Raw genomic sequence first — 17,384 nt, forward strand, 5'->3', positions numbered from 1 at the left:
AGGGAAGGTGTTGGATAGTAATTAAACTATTCCCTATCCTAGAGCGCCCTCCAGCGCAAGTCGTTGTAATGACTTGCGTTGTAATAGTTGCGTCCTAATGGTATTGCGGAGTAAAAGTTGCGTTGTAAAGGATGTTTCCCCTTATTTATTAAACTATTTTTATGCCTTATTTATTATACTATTGTGGTGTTTGTGTAGTATAGGGTAGTGGTTTAGGGTAGAGCTGAGGGATCGTGCAGGGTAGTGTCTTCCCATCTCTTCTATCTTTGTCTCTCGTTTATATTCCATCTCCCCACCTCTCCCCCTCTTCTCTTCTATCCTCTTTGCCCTCCTCCCCCACTTCAGCTCTCAAGCTCTCCCTCCCCTTCTCTATTTCCTCTAGGGGAACCTTTTACTCATTCTCCTCGCATCTCTATTCTCCTGTCCCACCGCTCTCTACATCTTGTACTCTTTCTCCCTTCTTCTCATGTCTCTTCTGCTCCTCTTTCCCCCATCTCAACCTCGTTCTGCCCCCCTCAAGGCCTCTCTCTTCCCTCCCATCTTTAGCCTTGGCCTCCTTTTGCACACCTAATTCTTCTATCCCATCTCTCTCTTCCTTCCCTTTGTGAAATCACAAACAGTTGAACGTAAACACCCTGTGCTCTCATTCCATGACGTCACAGGCTATGAAATGTAAGCATGTGTTCACATTTCACCGCAAACAGTGGAATGTAAACATCGCTCTCTATTACATCACAATCAGAGAGACAAATGTGAACAGTTCTCATTTATGACGTCATAAACAATCAATGAAATGCAAACATGACATGTTCGCCTTCTATGACATCACAAGCAGTTCAATGTAAACAGCTAACGCTCCTTATCTGTTGTACAAAAGGCAGTTGAATGTAACTCAACAGTGTCTCAAATCTGTGAAATCACAAACAGCCGCAGAAATGGAAATAGCCACTTTTAAACGCCAGAATGCAGTTTGAGTTAGCAAAATATTAGTAGTTTCAAGACTGGCTGCACCCGTCTTTCATTTTAACGTATTTCGGGAAAATGGTCTCATATCTGGAGATCGGCTGGCCTTGGCATGGGAACTGGACGAGTCAGGCTCCGGAAGTGATGTCACAGTCTGGGATCTCTCGCCAGACCAGTCTGTGATGTCTCTCCAGGAATCGAAAGAAAGCATGCACGGAATTCAAACATCTCTCCAGGATGGGATGTTAACTAAATAATAAATCGCAAAATCATAAGAGAATAAAATAAAACAAAAAGTAATCAGAACAACCAAAGAGGGGCCCTTTAGAAGCACCCTTCAGTGCCACCTAAACCCATGGCCCTTTCTGACCTGCCACCGAGATCAGTGATGCGCCGCTAATTCTTCTATCTCATCTCTCTCTTCCTTCCCACCCATACCAACTCACACCTTCCATTGCTTTCCAACCTTCCCCTTTCTAGCTCCTTCACTCTTCCTTCACATCTCACCATTTTCTCCCTTTCTTGTCTCTTCACCTTTCCCCCTCCTCCAATCTCTCTTCCCCTCGCCTCTGCATCCTCCTGCCCTCCCCGTTTCGACCACTCATTCTTTCTCCCTATCCCTCCCTTCCCCCTCAAATCCTTGTTCTCAGGTCTCATTCGCAGCTCTTTCAAATCTTACTTTTCAGCCCCACACCCCTCCCCCCTCTCCATGCTGCACATCTTTCCCTCCCTCACAGTTTTTTCTTCATTTAAATGCCAGCAGTTGCCGCTGGTCCCTGGGTATTGTCAGTTGTCTGTCACATCAGCCACCCCTCCTTCGCCTGCCCCCCCCCACAGGATGCTCAGGCTGTCCGAAATCTCTCTGTTCTCTACCAGAGAGTCACCTAGAAGTGAAGCCGCCCCCTGTTCCCCACAGGGGCGACATGCAGGAATAGACACGTGGGGGCTGACATTCCAGCAGGTTGGGCGAGATCTGTTAAAAAGATACCCCTCCCTCCCCCCCCCCAGCTCTTGAAACATTAGCAAGACACATCTGATACCGAAGCATGTACTTCTCAGCCACTAGGGCAGAGCTGTACTGACAACACAGACCTAAAAGGGGCCTCATTCTATGAGCTCACCAACCGTCCAAATTTCGCGGGCAGTTTTGTAAAAATCGCAGCATTTTTACAAAACTGCAGATTTCGCGATTTTTTTGCAAATCGCGAAATCCTGGAGGGTCTGATCATAGAATAGGAAATTAAAAGGAGAGGATAGACTAGGGAGAAAGGAGAGAAGAGCAAATATAGGGGACCAGTTCCAGTTATCGTTGTATGTCTCCAATGGGCCTCATCCTGTGGCTTGGCATGTAAGCTCATTAAATTCAGTGGATAAGAAGTTCAGTGTGGATTTCCAGATTTTATCAAAGCAGGGAAGTCTTTATGATATGCTAGCCGTTATCTTCTCTATTCACACCACTTCCCATAACTTATGTAGCCAATCTAATCTGGTTGGAACGTCCTCTTTACCCCACCTAGCCAGCAGCACTTGCTTAATTGCCCCCAAATCCAGCGTGATAGCTCGTCTCCGGCATGATCGCAGGGGATACGTTAAGGCATTCGGAAGACATAGTAATATGTAACTGGGAAATGGTGGCAAGTCCGTGTCATGTGTAGTGTTGATCCTCAAGTAGTATGGCGTCTCAAACAGCTGTATATTAGGGCATGCCCACAGCAGATGGGTCAAGGTGCCTATTTGGCCACAGTGATGCCAACAGTGAGCGTCCGGCCCTGTTTTCTAACGCGCCACCCTGTCCGTGGTATAGTACCAATAATGCGCTGTTTTGAGGAACATCTCCTTGCCTGCTGTGCTACAGGAAGAGGCCCTAGCTCTGTGTATTTTTTTTTTTGTAAAAACAATTTTTATTGGCAATCAAATCCAAAATGAAAATGATACATGTAGCAGGATGATGTGCCAAGCCCTAGCTCTGTGTATGATGTCCTGCTGTTCTTTTGGGGGGAATTCCAGTGCACATTCTGTTTCCCACCTGCGATTCGCTGGGGTCTTACTTCGCTGTGTGGGTGTAACTAAAAAAGCATATATGTCTGATAATATGTGTTTGTCTGAGTTTCTGGTGATCAGCCATTTCTCAAATTTCGTTAGAGGACACCCTGCGTGTGTGCTAATATTCAGTTGTGTCACCCAGTGTCTTAGGGCCAGGTATTGCCAATATGTTGTTTTAGGCAGACCATAACCCACTGATAGCTGGGTAAAATCCATTATCCCGTTCCCATCAAAGAAGTCTCCCACCCTCTTACAATTAGCCTCCTGCCATATAACATAACTTTGCCCATGTCGCACCAGCGTGAACTCCTGATGGCCTATGAAGGGGTCAACGGGGATGTGGGAGTGGAGAGGCCCTGCACCACCTGAACCTTGTCCCAAGCAGTCATCATTGCTCTCAACACCGGGGAGACGTATACTCCAGCTGAGCGGTAGCGTATGGGTAACTTTGGGACCTTCCACATATGTATGCCCGCCATCACCCTATGTATAAAGCACCAGTTGTTCTCTGACATTGGCCAGTACCATTCGACCATATACCGTAACTGAGCCGCTTGGTAGTAACGAGCTAAGTGGGAAACCCCAGGCCCCCATACACCTGTTTCAAATAGGGTTGTTGGCGCGCCACACAAGCTTTATTCTTACCCCAGACAAAGTCCCCTAGGAGATGCTGCAATTTGGCAAGAGCCCCGGGGTGGGTGGGGAGACGGGGGGTGTTGTAACGGGAGGGTTTTCATCGTTGGAGAGTGGTCCGCATGTTAGGCAGGAGGGTATCATAGTTCTCGTGCACCATACACTCAAGCTTAGAGAATATTTAAAGGCCCAAGTAAGGAACACCCGAGGCGGCCCATCCAAAAGAGAAGTCCGCCTTTAATCTCTCTAGGTCAGCGCAGGATATGGTGAGGCTAAGAGCTTGTGTTTTGTGGATGATAATTTTAAAGCCTGAAACCCGGCCAAAGTCACCAAATTCTGGCAGGCGCAGATAGGGCCACTGGATCCGATCAAAAACCTTCTAGGCATCCACAGATAGAAGCGTGGTCAGCTTCTGGGAACGTTGGGTCCTATAAGGTGGCATCATTGTCTGGAATCGTTGCTACAGCCTCTCTTGGGTATAAATCCCGACTGATCAGGGTCCACCAGTCCCTGCATGTGTGGTGCCAAGCGAGCTGCCAATATACTGATAAAAATGTTGAGATCCACATTCAGCAGCGATATGGCGCGGTATGAGGTGCATTTCTTCAGGTCCTTACCTGGCTAAGGCAAGACCACCATTGTAGCCATGCGCATAGAAGCGGGTATCGCTTCTTCAGTACTGAAGGAATTAAAGAGGCATGTCAGTATCAGAAGTAGGCTCGGGCTAGAATTTTATAAAAAATCTGAGGATAACCCATCCTCCCCCCGGGGCCTTGCCTGACGCCAGGCCCTGAATCGCCCGCAGCACCTCATCTGGCATGATGTCCGTATCTAGTTTGTCGGCATCTATATTCGGGAGAGAAGCGACCAGCGCTTCGGCTATATATGCTGCCGCCGCTGGTTCATCAGAAGTGTCATCTGTGTAAAGTGCTGTGTAGAAGTTTTCAAATTCAAGGGCTATGAGGTCGTCCCCTTGTACTGTGCGTCCTTGTGCAGTCTCAATCTCAACTATATGGCGTTCAAGCACTTGGGACCGTATCTGACACGCCACTCCCAGCTTTATTCCATCCCTCATAGAAGTGTTGCCTGGAGAGGAGGAGATAGTATTCAGCCCTGTCAAGAACCAGTGCCTTCAGCTGCTTGCAGGCCGTGGTAAGCTGGTGGCGTACCCGAACCCCTCCCGTATTGCGATGCACCATCTTCAGTTCCTGAACCTGCCCCAATTGTCTATCCATTTTGTCCCTCCTGTCCCTATTCAGTCTGGCCGCTATCGCAAGAAACCTTCACCTGATGGTGATCGCAAATAGTGAATTCTATGTCAGGACCGAAAGCTCAGATTATGCCTTCTTGCTTCGCTTTATTTTTCACAGCAGCATATTTCTAAAAACAGTAATCAACTACATTTCCCATGAATAATAGGGCAACAAACAATGTCTCAACAGGAGTCCTTCCTCGCTGTCCGCCCTCCAGCCACCCAGCATAGTCCCTTCACGCTATTTCCTCTTCCTCTTTCTTCGCTGCTCAGCAGCAAGATAAGTCATTTTTCATTCTTCTCCTGGTTTGGGGGGTTGCAAATGGTTGTATTTGGTGGCGTATTTTAGTGCTTTACACATTTCTGATTTCTGCAGATTCCCTTTGTGTCGCGGGACGCTTCGGGCGTTCCTTACGCAAGTGGTTTCCCATTGAGTTGCGGTGTGATCCTCCCACCGCCAGGGGCGTAGCGCACTCTCTATGAGCAGCGCAAGTCAGGCACTGACATTAGAGTGCTGACGAGCGCTGCCCCTGTGAGAGCTCAGCCTTGCCCCCTGCCACCCGGTTTAGGCCCGTTTTGGGTCTGTATTGCCCCGTTTGTGTCTGAACGTCCTTATGAGGGTCTGTATTTGATGCGTTTTAACACCCTACGTGGTCGTAATTTGCACCGACAAAAGTGGTGCCTGTGGGGCACTGTCCCGGTGGCTGCCCTGTGATTAAGAAGGGCTGGTGTAACCCTTGGGCTCTGCCTGCCAATTGTGTGCCTTTGGCCACCCATTTATGTCTGGGCCCACTTCCAGCTCTTCATAGTGTACCATTCAGTGCCTTAAATAGTGCTTTCAGCACCAAGCTGCCTGTTGCTCCAGTGTGTTCCTGCGGCAGTGTACTTACCTAACCATGCAGTTCGGAGCAGGATCAGTACCAGGAGGAGGATCCCTTGTGATGATGGTTTTTATCAGGCAGTGGATGACTCCATCTACAAGGCTGTTAATCAAGCCATGGAGCCGTTAGAGCAGCACCTGTCATCGCAGATAGGCGAAGAGTGATCCAAGTGGGTTGCTTCCTCGCCAGCTACCCCTAGGTCTCCACAGGTGCCTCAGCCTGCCGGTTCTCCCCCTGCCAAGAAACAGTACTCCCAAGGAGTTGAAGTGGTTGCTTTTGCACGTTTGAACCAGGCTTTCTTAGCGCAGGTGCCCCCGCAACCAGACCCTGCGCCCCCGCGGATTGCACCCCAACGCCTCTGCTTACCGCTTCCCCGGACCCCTTAGACAATGGCGGTTCCCCTCGTGACACTGATGAAGAAGCAGGTCCCTCTAGGGCTTGGCTCCCGACCACCACTCCTGCCCCAGGGGGGTCTCTGACATGCTGGATCGGGACGACATTGTCCACCCTAGATCAACAGACTGGGTCCCGGGGGACAAAGTAGCCCAGACTGTGCTGAGCCATCTGCGCAAGCCGATAGAAAAGGGCACTCGCAACTGCCTTCGGGCGGAGTGCCCCCTCCCCAGTTTGAAAGGGAAGGTTGCCCTGATGCCCGAAATAGATCCCAAGATGGCAACATTCCTGGCAAAGTTTGTAAGGGACACTAAGAAGGGTATTGATCGCTCCTGGCGCTCATGCCAGGATAAGCTGCTGGATGCAGTGGGGCCTGTCACCAAAATCCTTGACATGGACGAAGAGGCTAAGGCCTCCGGTGCCCTAATTTCCCCGGAAGTGCTCTCTGGCTGGGCGCAGTGCGCATTTCTGTTTCGGGGAATGCCTATTGTGCTCTCTCCACAGAGAGACGGCGGTCTCTCCTGATTAAGGAGGACCCAAAGTTGGGTGATCTGGCTTCTTCAGAGGTTGGCGCTGTGGCTCAGGGGGGCTTACTTGGCGACCCATTCATCAAACAGCTGGGCAAGTTTGTGGCGACATTCACCTCACTAGACAGAGCCCAGTTGAACATAAGGAAGGTCTTTACTCCCTGGGTTTTCTATGGGGCTGGTCGTGGCAGAGGCCGCTCGACCGGCCGGTTCTCCAACCCGACAAGGGGCAAGGCTCCGGGCAATACGTTCAACACGTTCTACCCTACCAGAGGACAGAAGTTCCGTGGCCATGGAGGCCCCAAAGTCCAGCAAAATAAAGCTGGAAAGGGTGAGTGTGCTACCCTCAGCGAGCCTGCATGCGGGGGGCCGCTTGGCGCTCTTTTTTCCTGCTTGGGTTTCTCTCATGAGCGACGCTTGGGTGCTGCAGATGGTCCAGGGCTTCCAGTTGGAGTTTCATGGCCATTCTTGTCAGCTAAGCCGCCCCTGCCCCATTTCCTTTTCCCAACGGGACACAGAGCTGTTACGCGAAGAGGTGTCCGCCCTCCTTCAAAAAGGGGCAATTGCTATGCGAAAGAGCACCCCGGTGGCTTCCTCAGCAACATTTTCCTGGTCGACGGGGGCCAGAGACCAGTCATCAACTTGAAGGGTTTCAATGGGTGGTGGTCTACCGCCACTTCAACATTGAAGGTATCCACCTTCTCAGGGAGGTACTGAGACTTCTCAACTGGATGGTCCGCCTGGACCTGAAGGATACGTGCCTGACGGTCCCTATCTTCCCACCTCATCAGCGTTTTCTGCAGTTCAGGTGGGAAGGCCAGGTTTTCAAATTCACCACGCTCCCTTTCGGGCTATCCTCTGCTCTGTGGTGCTTCACAAAGGTCCTCAGGCCGGCGGTGGAGTTCCTGCGCGCGCAGGGTGTTCAAATGATAGTCTATTTGGACTACATGCTATTTCTGGACCAGTGCCCCAGAAGACTGTCCAGCCAATTGAAGACTGCAGTCAGCCTACTGCAGGGACTGGGGTTTGTCATAAACAAGAAGAAATCCCTTTTGGTTCTGGTCCAGTGTGCAACCTTTTTAGGTTTCAACCCCCATTTCTCCGACCTTGGCCTCCAATACTGCGCAGGAGGCATGTATAGCTTGGATGATCGATTCTATATGAGCAGCGTCGGAGGACACCAAGGCCTTCTGGGGGTCAGTAGCAAGTACAAAGACCCTCAACGTGAAGGTGGTATAACCACGTTTTTCTTTTGGCCTGAGAAGAGGGTCCACGGCAAGGGAGAAAGTGTTGGGTCCAGACTGTAGGAATGTTGAAACTATATTGATCGGCCCACTTGCTCCACAAGTGCCACATGGGCAGCACAAGCAGGCAAACGTCCTTGAGGTGGAGAGTCTTTAGGGCATCCCAGGAGAGTGGGGATGTGATGACCACAGGATACAGCATGAGTAAGTCTCCTGCAACCAGGCAGAAGAAAGATCACCTGGGAGAAAGAGAGGGGCTAGTGTCCTCCTAAAGCAGTCAGTAGGAGGGGCTCCCTCTTGCAGTACCATCGATCATGCCCTGTATGAATAGCGCTCTAGCTACCATAAGACCCCGGCCAACAGAGGGGGCCCACCAGTCTTGGAGGAACACCAAGGCCCGGTAGACATGGGCAGTCGGTCTGACCATCAGTCATGGTTCCTCCAGTGTCGGCGTCTGCCACAACAACTCCCACAGCCCCCACCGGCAAGGGAAGCCCACAGAGCCAGTCTCAGGAGGAGAGGCAAGGGTGCAAGATGGAGGGCACTGCAATGCTCTTCCAGGTGGTTTCGGGCAAGCTTTGTTCCTCCAATAGGTCCCTGAGAGGAGTGGGCTCCAGCGAAAAGCCCTATGGGGTAGTCCCCCCAACATCAATCCAGGCCGCTATAGTCCTGGCGGCACATGTGGCAGAAATATAGGCCCAGCGGCACCTGGGAGGGCCGATAAATCAGTTGGAAGTGGAGAGCACCACAGCCTCTCCCGGTTCATCGTAGACTGGTGGCATGAATCTGAGGGCCTTATGATCAACTAGCTGGCCTGCAGCTTTGATGTGAACGCTCTTGGATTGATTGCAGTGTCGCATGCCGCTACAAGCAGCCCCAACACACCAGGGGTGGCCCTAAGGAGTCGGGAAGTCTACACAAAGCCTGCATAAGGTGGCCAGCAGCAGAATGGACACCTATGGGAGGTCCAGTGTGGGAGCTCCTCAGAGAGCGTCCGCCATCTCCGGTAGTCAGGCCACACCCACATCCCAGTCCATTGTTATTTTGCACACCAGGCCACCTCTTTTTGGACAAAGCCATATGCAAATAAGTCTTGACCCCGCTCCAATGCGAACAATCTAGCCTGAACTACCAGGCTGGATCCTCTCTCACCCGGAACACAAGCAACCCAAGACCGGTTTCTTCCGTTCTGGGAAAGATCAGTTGGGTATAGCTTGGTTCCAGTGACACAGTGTGTACCCAACCCAGTGTGGTCAAACTGGTAGTCATGCAACAGATGGTCAGCATTGATATGATCGTGGAGTTGAGCGTAGACTGCTTTTTCAATGCTCTTGCAGATGAAGGGTAGTTGAGTGATAAGCCCGTAGTTGGCAGGATCATCAGGGCCTACTGTAGGTTTATTAGGAGTGGCAGGTTTTGGCCGGTCTTGAGAGCTTCTGGGAAGATGCCTTCAGTGGAGAAAGTGTTGACAATGGCGAATAGTGGCGAAAGAGCTTCCCTGAAGTGCGATGTAATGAAGGATGAGGCTAAGACAACATCTTCATAGGAAGTGGGTTTGAGGGAGTTGAGTATGTTGGTGAGATCTATGAGAGACAGGAGAGTATGGAGAACTTTCCAAAGAAATATGTGAAGAATTGTTGTATGGGAATTCTTGCTAAAGCAATCTATTTACACCAGTCAGTCTGAGGATTCATAAGGAAACAGCGAAGATATTGTTTGATACATTGATTTAATCTCTTAGTTTGTCTGCCTGTATGGTGAATCAGAAATGTACTGTACCTAACCTTTTGAGTAACTCTTTCTAAAAATGTCATGAACTCTGCCCCTCTATCGGTGATTACAGTGTCTAGAAATCCATGTAACCTAAAAATGTAATCCAATTAAACATTAGCAGGTTCTACTGCAGATGGTATATTTTGTAACTGAACAAAGTGTCCTAATTTTGTGATGTTATCTACCACCACCAATAGTGCATTATATCCTTTTTCGTCTGGCAATTCAGATATAAAACCTATCGAGATCATTGTCCAAGGTTGATGAGGCATTTTGACTGGAAGCAGTAATCCAGTGGGCGAGGTTTGAGAAGATTTAGCTTGTACACAGACAGCATCATTTTGACCATACCCATACTCTTTGATGGCTTTTGGCACCCTTGGCCATCAGAAATATCTCTTTGGAAGTTTCTGAAACATTTGTGTGGCCGGATACCCTGTTATTGGGAGAGTAGTCACAGCCACACTGAAGTACCTTTTGTTTCAATCACTGATTTGGTATACATAAAGTGTTGTCAACATAAAGCAACCCTTTTGTTGTTTTGTTCTTGCATCTTGCTAAATCCATTGCTCTACATCTAAAGATTCCGGGGCCTTACCAACATCTAAGAGAAACTCAGTTGAGGGTGTGCTTTTGGTAATGCTAGAAGCAAAATAGTTTTTGGTAACAGGGGTGTTTTTCGTCTTTGACTTTTCTTGATAAAACATGCGCCTTATGACGATGACCTGGTCTGTAGGGATCATCTAGAATGGCGTGCCTTGGCACACTTCATAGATGTCAAATAATGCAAATTCTTGTGGTCTGACCAAATGGTTAATTCATGTACAGCTCCTTCCAAATAATGTTGCCAATGTACAAATGCCTCTTTGATGGCTAATCGATCCCTATCATAAGGTATCCTTTTTTCGGTACTGGATAATTTCCTTCAAAAACATGTTACTGGATACAGTGTTTCACTTTCTGGATCCCACTGCCCCAGTAGTGAAGGAAGACGTGTCTGTTACGTCATGGAATGCAACTGCAGATCCAGCTGTCTCAAAATGGGCACTGATGTAAATGCTGCTTTCAAGGTTTGAAAGCCCTCCTCGTGTTCCTGTCCCCAATGAACCTGGTGATCTTTCTTAGTGACTTATTGGGCTTACCAATGTAGAGAGATCATGAATGGAATGTCTTAAAAAATTGACAAATTCCATAAAGTGCTGGATATCTTTGGCATTCTGAGGACGCGACGACTCTAAAATAACTTTTATCTAGAAAGTGTCCATTATAATTCCTTGACCTGCTATCTGAAAACCTAGAACAGTGATCTTGGGGACTTCGAAGGCGCACCTCTCTGCTTTCAAGTAGAGGGAGTGTTGGGGGAGCCTTGCGAGAACCTATCGTACATTTCCTATGTTATAAATATTACAAATACATGAGAAAATATTTGGGGTATACTACCATAAATGCATCCTTGGCATCTCCAAATATGTTGTTTACAAAGTGCTGGAAAGCAGCCGGGGCATTACACAGTGCAAATTACATCACTAGGTATTCATTATGACCGAACCATATATTGAAAATGGTCTTCCACTTGTTTCCCTCACCATCAGCTGAATGATTGCTATGAGATGTATGTATCTATGATAGTAAGACATACATTGATTGTCTTGTTTTATTTTCTCCCATGAGACAGCTCAACATTCACCATAACATGTTTGACGGAACATCTCACATGCATACAAAACTGCACAAATGTGCCTAAAAGTCTGCTATCGCAATGCTAACAATAGCACACAATGCCAATAAATACCACATAATCACCCATCAGTACACCTGTAGACTTACCTTGTCTATTCAACACAGTTTCTGTATGCCATATAGTAAGCTAATATTTCATGCCCAGCATCACATACAGACCAACAATGCATAATATTTGGCCCTGTCCAAATATACCTATACCTAGCGCTGCCCTCACAGAACATGTTGGAAAGATTTCACGATGCCCTGGTGAGGCCAACAATGCATTGGATAGTTAGCAAGGCATTACCTCCTGTAATGGGATAGACAGCACGGGGTTCCAGAACACATTGTAGCTGTGGGGTTCAGTGTTCACTGTACTGGGGTGCAGACAACGCCAGCCCAGCTAGAAGGACTGCCTGCCGAAGGGCGATTGCTTCTAGTGAAAATCCTAATTTGGATCTGATGGACGTGTGAGTGAGTGAGTTGAAGTAAGGCACATGGAGATGTGGAAGCTTGGTTTCCCCAGTGAAATTGAACTTATTTTAACGTTCACGCTCAACCTTCAATAGAAAATAGCTACGTGCTAGAATACTTTAACGTTTCACGAGATTATTTATAACTCATAAGGCAAAGCTCCTCTGGGGAGTTATTTCCCTGGAAAAGCGTCTGGAGACCAGGTGACTAGTAGCCTTGGATGTGGCAGAGGACACCACTTCTTTGTTATTTTTTTTGCCTGCTTACGGAATCAAGCAGTTAACAGTTTACTTTAAACAGAATATTTATATATTTATAACCAAAAAGTACTGGGCTTCTTTTTATTGTAAACTGTATGGGCATTGTTGGCTTAAAATCCATCTGATACAGGTGATTTTAATAGCTTTTTTTTTTAAGAAGAGCAAGATGAAGACTTTTGATTATGCAGTCATCTAAAGGGAAGTGTACACGTTGCATTCCATAAACTTAGAACTAGTTTAGGAGGCAATCAGCTTTATAATGAACTAATGAGTCTTCAATGAATGTATTTAAATGGTGGATTTCGAATGAACCACCGTGCTCATTTTACACATATTTCTTTCACTGCTGCTAATGCAGTGTTAGGTTACCTTTGGCTTATCGGGTGGTTATTGAGTCAGAGTAAACTTTATTCGATCTAAATAAATAGATTAAAAACAAAATAAAATAAAAACATTCAAATAAAATTGATATCCAGCAGTTTAGTTTACATTACATGTTAAAAACAGTTCATATAGAGCACTATCATGCCTTCTCATACCCCGATCCATGATGCCCAAATAACAATGTTGCATCTTTGAATTAAAATCATACAAAAGTCTTGAGTCCACTATGCCTCCTGCTAGCCTAATTGTCATTTCCGATTATCAAAGTGTAATAAGGGGCACACCAATGTGTCAGCTCACTGCAAATGTAGACTCCAAAATAAGTGCTGTAAATGAAAAACATTAAAATACAATTGATGGTCGACAGCGTCTTTTATGATACATTATACAAACAGTATGTAAGGAGTACTTTCATGCCTTGTCATACCCCTGTCCATAACAGTAATAATACAGCTTTGAATTTAAATCAAATGGAAAGGGGGAGGGCAAAAGCCTCAACTGAGGGTCCAGTATGTGCTCCCGTCCCCGTAACTGTCACTTCCAATTATCAAAATATACTAAGGGGCGCGCAAATATTATGACTCACCACAAATGCTGACTCCAAGAGGAGTGAGTACCCAGCTAGGGCGAGGATAGAGGCCGCGTTAGTGGCATAATGTGGGAACCATAACACTGATGCCCGAAACCGTGTACTCATACCTCAAGACGAGGAAACAAATACAAGAAGGCTCAGCCATATGACGTAGAAAAGATAAAAAGGGCGACAAGGGGGCAATTGACTAATAGTGCTGGTTGTGCTGTGCAATACAATGAGTAGGTCTTAGAAACGGTCATCTCTTTAATAATGTTATTATGTGAACGGTCGAAATCAAACCCTGTGCAAAACACTTCCCGCAGATATGGTAATGTAAATATAATAGGAAGGGGGGGGAGATCCACACAGTAGACCAACACAAAGCTATAATATCAAAGTGTGGTGGGTCATTAGACCAACACAAAGCTACAATATCAAAGTGTGGTGAGTCATTAGACCAACACAAATCTACAATATCAAAGTGTGGTGGGTCATTAGACCAACACAAATCTACAATATCAAAGTGTGGTGGGTCATTAGACCAACACAAATCTACAATATCAAAGTGTGGTGGGTCATTAGACCAACACAAATCTACAATATCAAAGTGTGGTGGGTCGTTAACCATTGGATGACCCAGGGGTAACTTCCCATTAAACCATAGAGACCCCCTAATCTTTGTAGCCAACCTGAAATACGTATAGACTGTCACAATTACTCTGTCTGAGGCTAAACACTGAAGGAAGTAAAGTGCTTCCATGCAATGTCTCGAGGAGTATTTGTTCAAATTGCTTTAATAGTGCCTGATCTGGGTTTTGAATGAAATCTACAAAAGAACATAACCTGTATAGTGCTTTGTGGAGAGATTGAATCGCGGGGCATGGATCAAGGTAGCAATCCCATTTATTGCAATATGGGAAAGCCACGAGTCAATGGAATGTGCTTAGTCTGAAACTCGATTAGAGGAAGTCCTGATGTTGCCCAGCATTGAGTAGCAAATATGAACATGTTCCCTTGAAGGGGGCCAGTGGATGAAACATTTCATGGAGGGCATGTTACCAACTTTTTCACACCTTGCTGTCTCATCCTTTGGTTAACACAGGTCTCTCAATGACCTTTTCCTGAGAGAGTAAAGAGAAAAAGGATTTTCGATGCATTTTGCCAACTAGATCGCCAACATATGATGAACTGGTCTCCTTCCAAATTGGACGGCAAATGGAAAGAGGCATTAATACTCCTCGCAAACTCTGTTTCCGGTTTTCAGCTGCTGATGCCAGGACCCAGAGGTATTAAAAACCATACCCAGGTAACTGAAGTTTTACGTGGTTTGTATGGATTTAGAATTCAGAAAACGTTTTGGTTTGGTTACCTGCTTGAGACCACAGGACATAACAAAGGTTTTACTGAAGTTAACTGTAAAATCTAACCCTTTCATGAGGACTGAGAAATGATCTAAAATATGCTGCAATGCTGGGAGGGGGGGTGCATCCCATAAGAGCAGCACCATCTGAATACAGCAGAGCTAGAATAGGACGCTGTTCAAAATGGGGCAAGTCCCTGCATGTTTGAACCAGTTCCCTCTCCAGGTGATTAATGTACAGTGTGAAGAGAAAAGGTGCGAGACCGCAGCCCTGCCTTACTCCCCTCAGGACGCAGAAATACTCTGAGCCTTCCCCTCACAAGCCGAACCTTACTGAGGCACTGGAGTTCAGTACAGCTGGGGCTTGTTCATCCCAAGACTTCATCATAGTTTGGAAGATAATGGAGGTGGAAACTGCCCCTTGGATCTACACAGGGGATGACCTTAAGTTCACTTGTCTCTTCCTTCCCTGGGACCTCAGAGTAGACCCCTTAAAAAAAAGATGCTCCTTCCTGCCCAGACATAGGAGTTTCTAAGGAGGGCTTGTCCACCTCACAATGCCTCAAAAAGCCCTAAGGTCTTTCTTATCACAAGTATCTTCAAGATCCTCCCAGGCTTTAATTTTCTGAGTATTTTTCCTATTCTTCACTGCTTTCCAGTAGCCTATCCTATTCGGAACCACTTCTTGCGGTGACCTAAGGGGATTTTGAAGAGCGAACTGAAGTGCCTTTTGCATGCTTGAACATTCTTTGCCAAACCAGCCCTTCCACTTTCCTGAGTGCAGGTAAGTGGTCCTCTGGAGTGCAACTTCAATAGCCTCAGCAAGAGTTGTAAAAGCCTTGATGATGTAAGTGGGGTTCACCATGTCGTCCAAGAGATATTTAACAAGGAATGGTTCTCCTCGACCAACTTAGAAAGAAAAGCCTCAGTACTTTATCTGTGTGACCTTCTTGTGTGATGTATTCCTATAGGTTCTGTATCGATCCCCCTATTCCTGACCCTATTCTGGTTAACAAGTTAACTAGCAGCCATCCCATGAGGCAGAAAACCCCCATGATGCAGGAACCGTTATCTGATAAAGCCACACTACGGCACAGGAACGTGTTATCTGATTAGGTCATAACGCTTGCCATCTAATTAGACAAGCGATATTCCTCCAGCCCCTGATAAGGCATACGGAGTTCTCAAAACAAATCAAACCTATGACAGACCTGGGAAAAACCCTGCGGCCATTGTTTTGATTTCACCGAGAACTTCAGCAAAAGAATGTGCTAACGACCAGGTCGTATGACATCCTTATTGACGTATCTATGTCCATCCTTACGTCAATCTCGGCACCTCAAAGGTATAAATATTACCGATATTGCCCTATGCAAACACACGCGGTGGTGACGAGATCGGAGCAGCCAGACTTGCCGAAGCCCAGAGCAGAGCAGACCCCGCTGGCGCAGCCCCGCCTCCCTGACGCGCTGAGAACGAGACGCTGCTTTCTCCTGCCGAGAAATCCAGCTCCGGCGCTTCCGGGTAGCCCTCGCAGGCAGCCTGGAATATCGAGACCAGAGACGAGAGATACCATCCCTCATTCATCCTAGATTCCAGGTACAGAACTGAATAACCCCTTGCAGAGAATTCTTTAGTCAGTCACTTGGCAAAACAAACTTAACTTAAACTGTAACTTTCTATTCCCGCCCACGTATTAGGCTTAGGTCAGGTACACGGGGTAGGCGTAGTTAGAAACACCAGTTGAGTACGATTAGTCAAATGTAAATGTGTATGTATTCATTTTATTCATTTTAAACCTTCATATGGCTTAGAAACCATATCAATGTTTTTACAGTATTATTTTATACTTCTGCTTTTATTGTATGCACTTTACTTAACCATAAGTATTGCAATAATATCGATCCATTTCTCTTGTATGAGAAAAGAGACTAATCAATAAATAACATCTTTTATTGAACACGCCCGTCTCTTCCTTTTCTCTACAATCTGGTGAGACTAAGAATGCACGTACTGACTGAGTAAAATAAGTCGTCTTTTGTTTTCACACGACTCTAGAGATACACTCTTGATTAGGGGAGAGCAAAGTTGTCATGTTCTATGGTTGTTAGAAACGAAATCCCTTCTTGTCTATCCAGGGAGGTTCAACTCCTCCTTGCCTATTCGAGAAAGTTTCTAGTGAACTCTGAGCTAGCTGGCAAAACCCAAAACTTTAAGTCTAATATCGACAGTAGTAGACCTAGTTAACGTCTGGTCTAGGCCAATACTATTGAAGGTATTATTCCAATGCGCAGAGCCTATTGGGATAATAGGAACTACACTACATGGCGCCCAACGTGTTTGGAAGGGCGATAAAACTAACGTAAGACATTTAGAGTAACTCAGTCGTGCTTTTTCACTCAGACCCCTTTTTTCCCATAATACTCCAAAGACGTCTGGAGTGGGTAAAAGGTAATATCCGCCAGACCTCGCAGGAGGAAACTCCTATGTATGGTCCTTGGTTTAGTCAACGTTGAAGGATACACTGTTCCAAAATATTGTGCATCTAATCTTTGTTTCCATAAGAAACCTGATCTGCAAACAAACTAAATAACCTTCCTGTCGGTAAAATGGTAGACAGTGATGAAGAAAGAGAGACAGTTAGGATAGCAACTGAACTCGCAGGAGCTGATAATGCACTGCAAGACACAGACCCGGATATAATACTAATCCCGGTCATCAAGAGGAAATCTATAACTTTAAAACTTATAGAAAATGGACTGACACCTAGAGGAGGCACAGTCATATTCGTGATTGAGGCACACGAATATCGGCAGACAGAGGTATATTATTCATGGATACATTTTCCAGCAGCAAATGCTGTAACAAAGTACTTCCACTATTACAAAACAGAGGACCCTC

Source organism: Lissotriton helveticus, chromosome 11 (assembly GCF_964261635.1).
Source record: "Lissotriton helveticus chromosome 11, aLisHel1.1, whole genome shotgun sequence".
NCBI classification, from domain to species: Eukaryota; Metazoa; Chordata; class Amphibia; order Caudata; family Salamandridae; genus Lissotriton; species Lissotriton helveticus.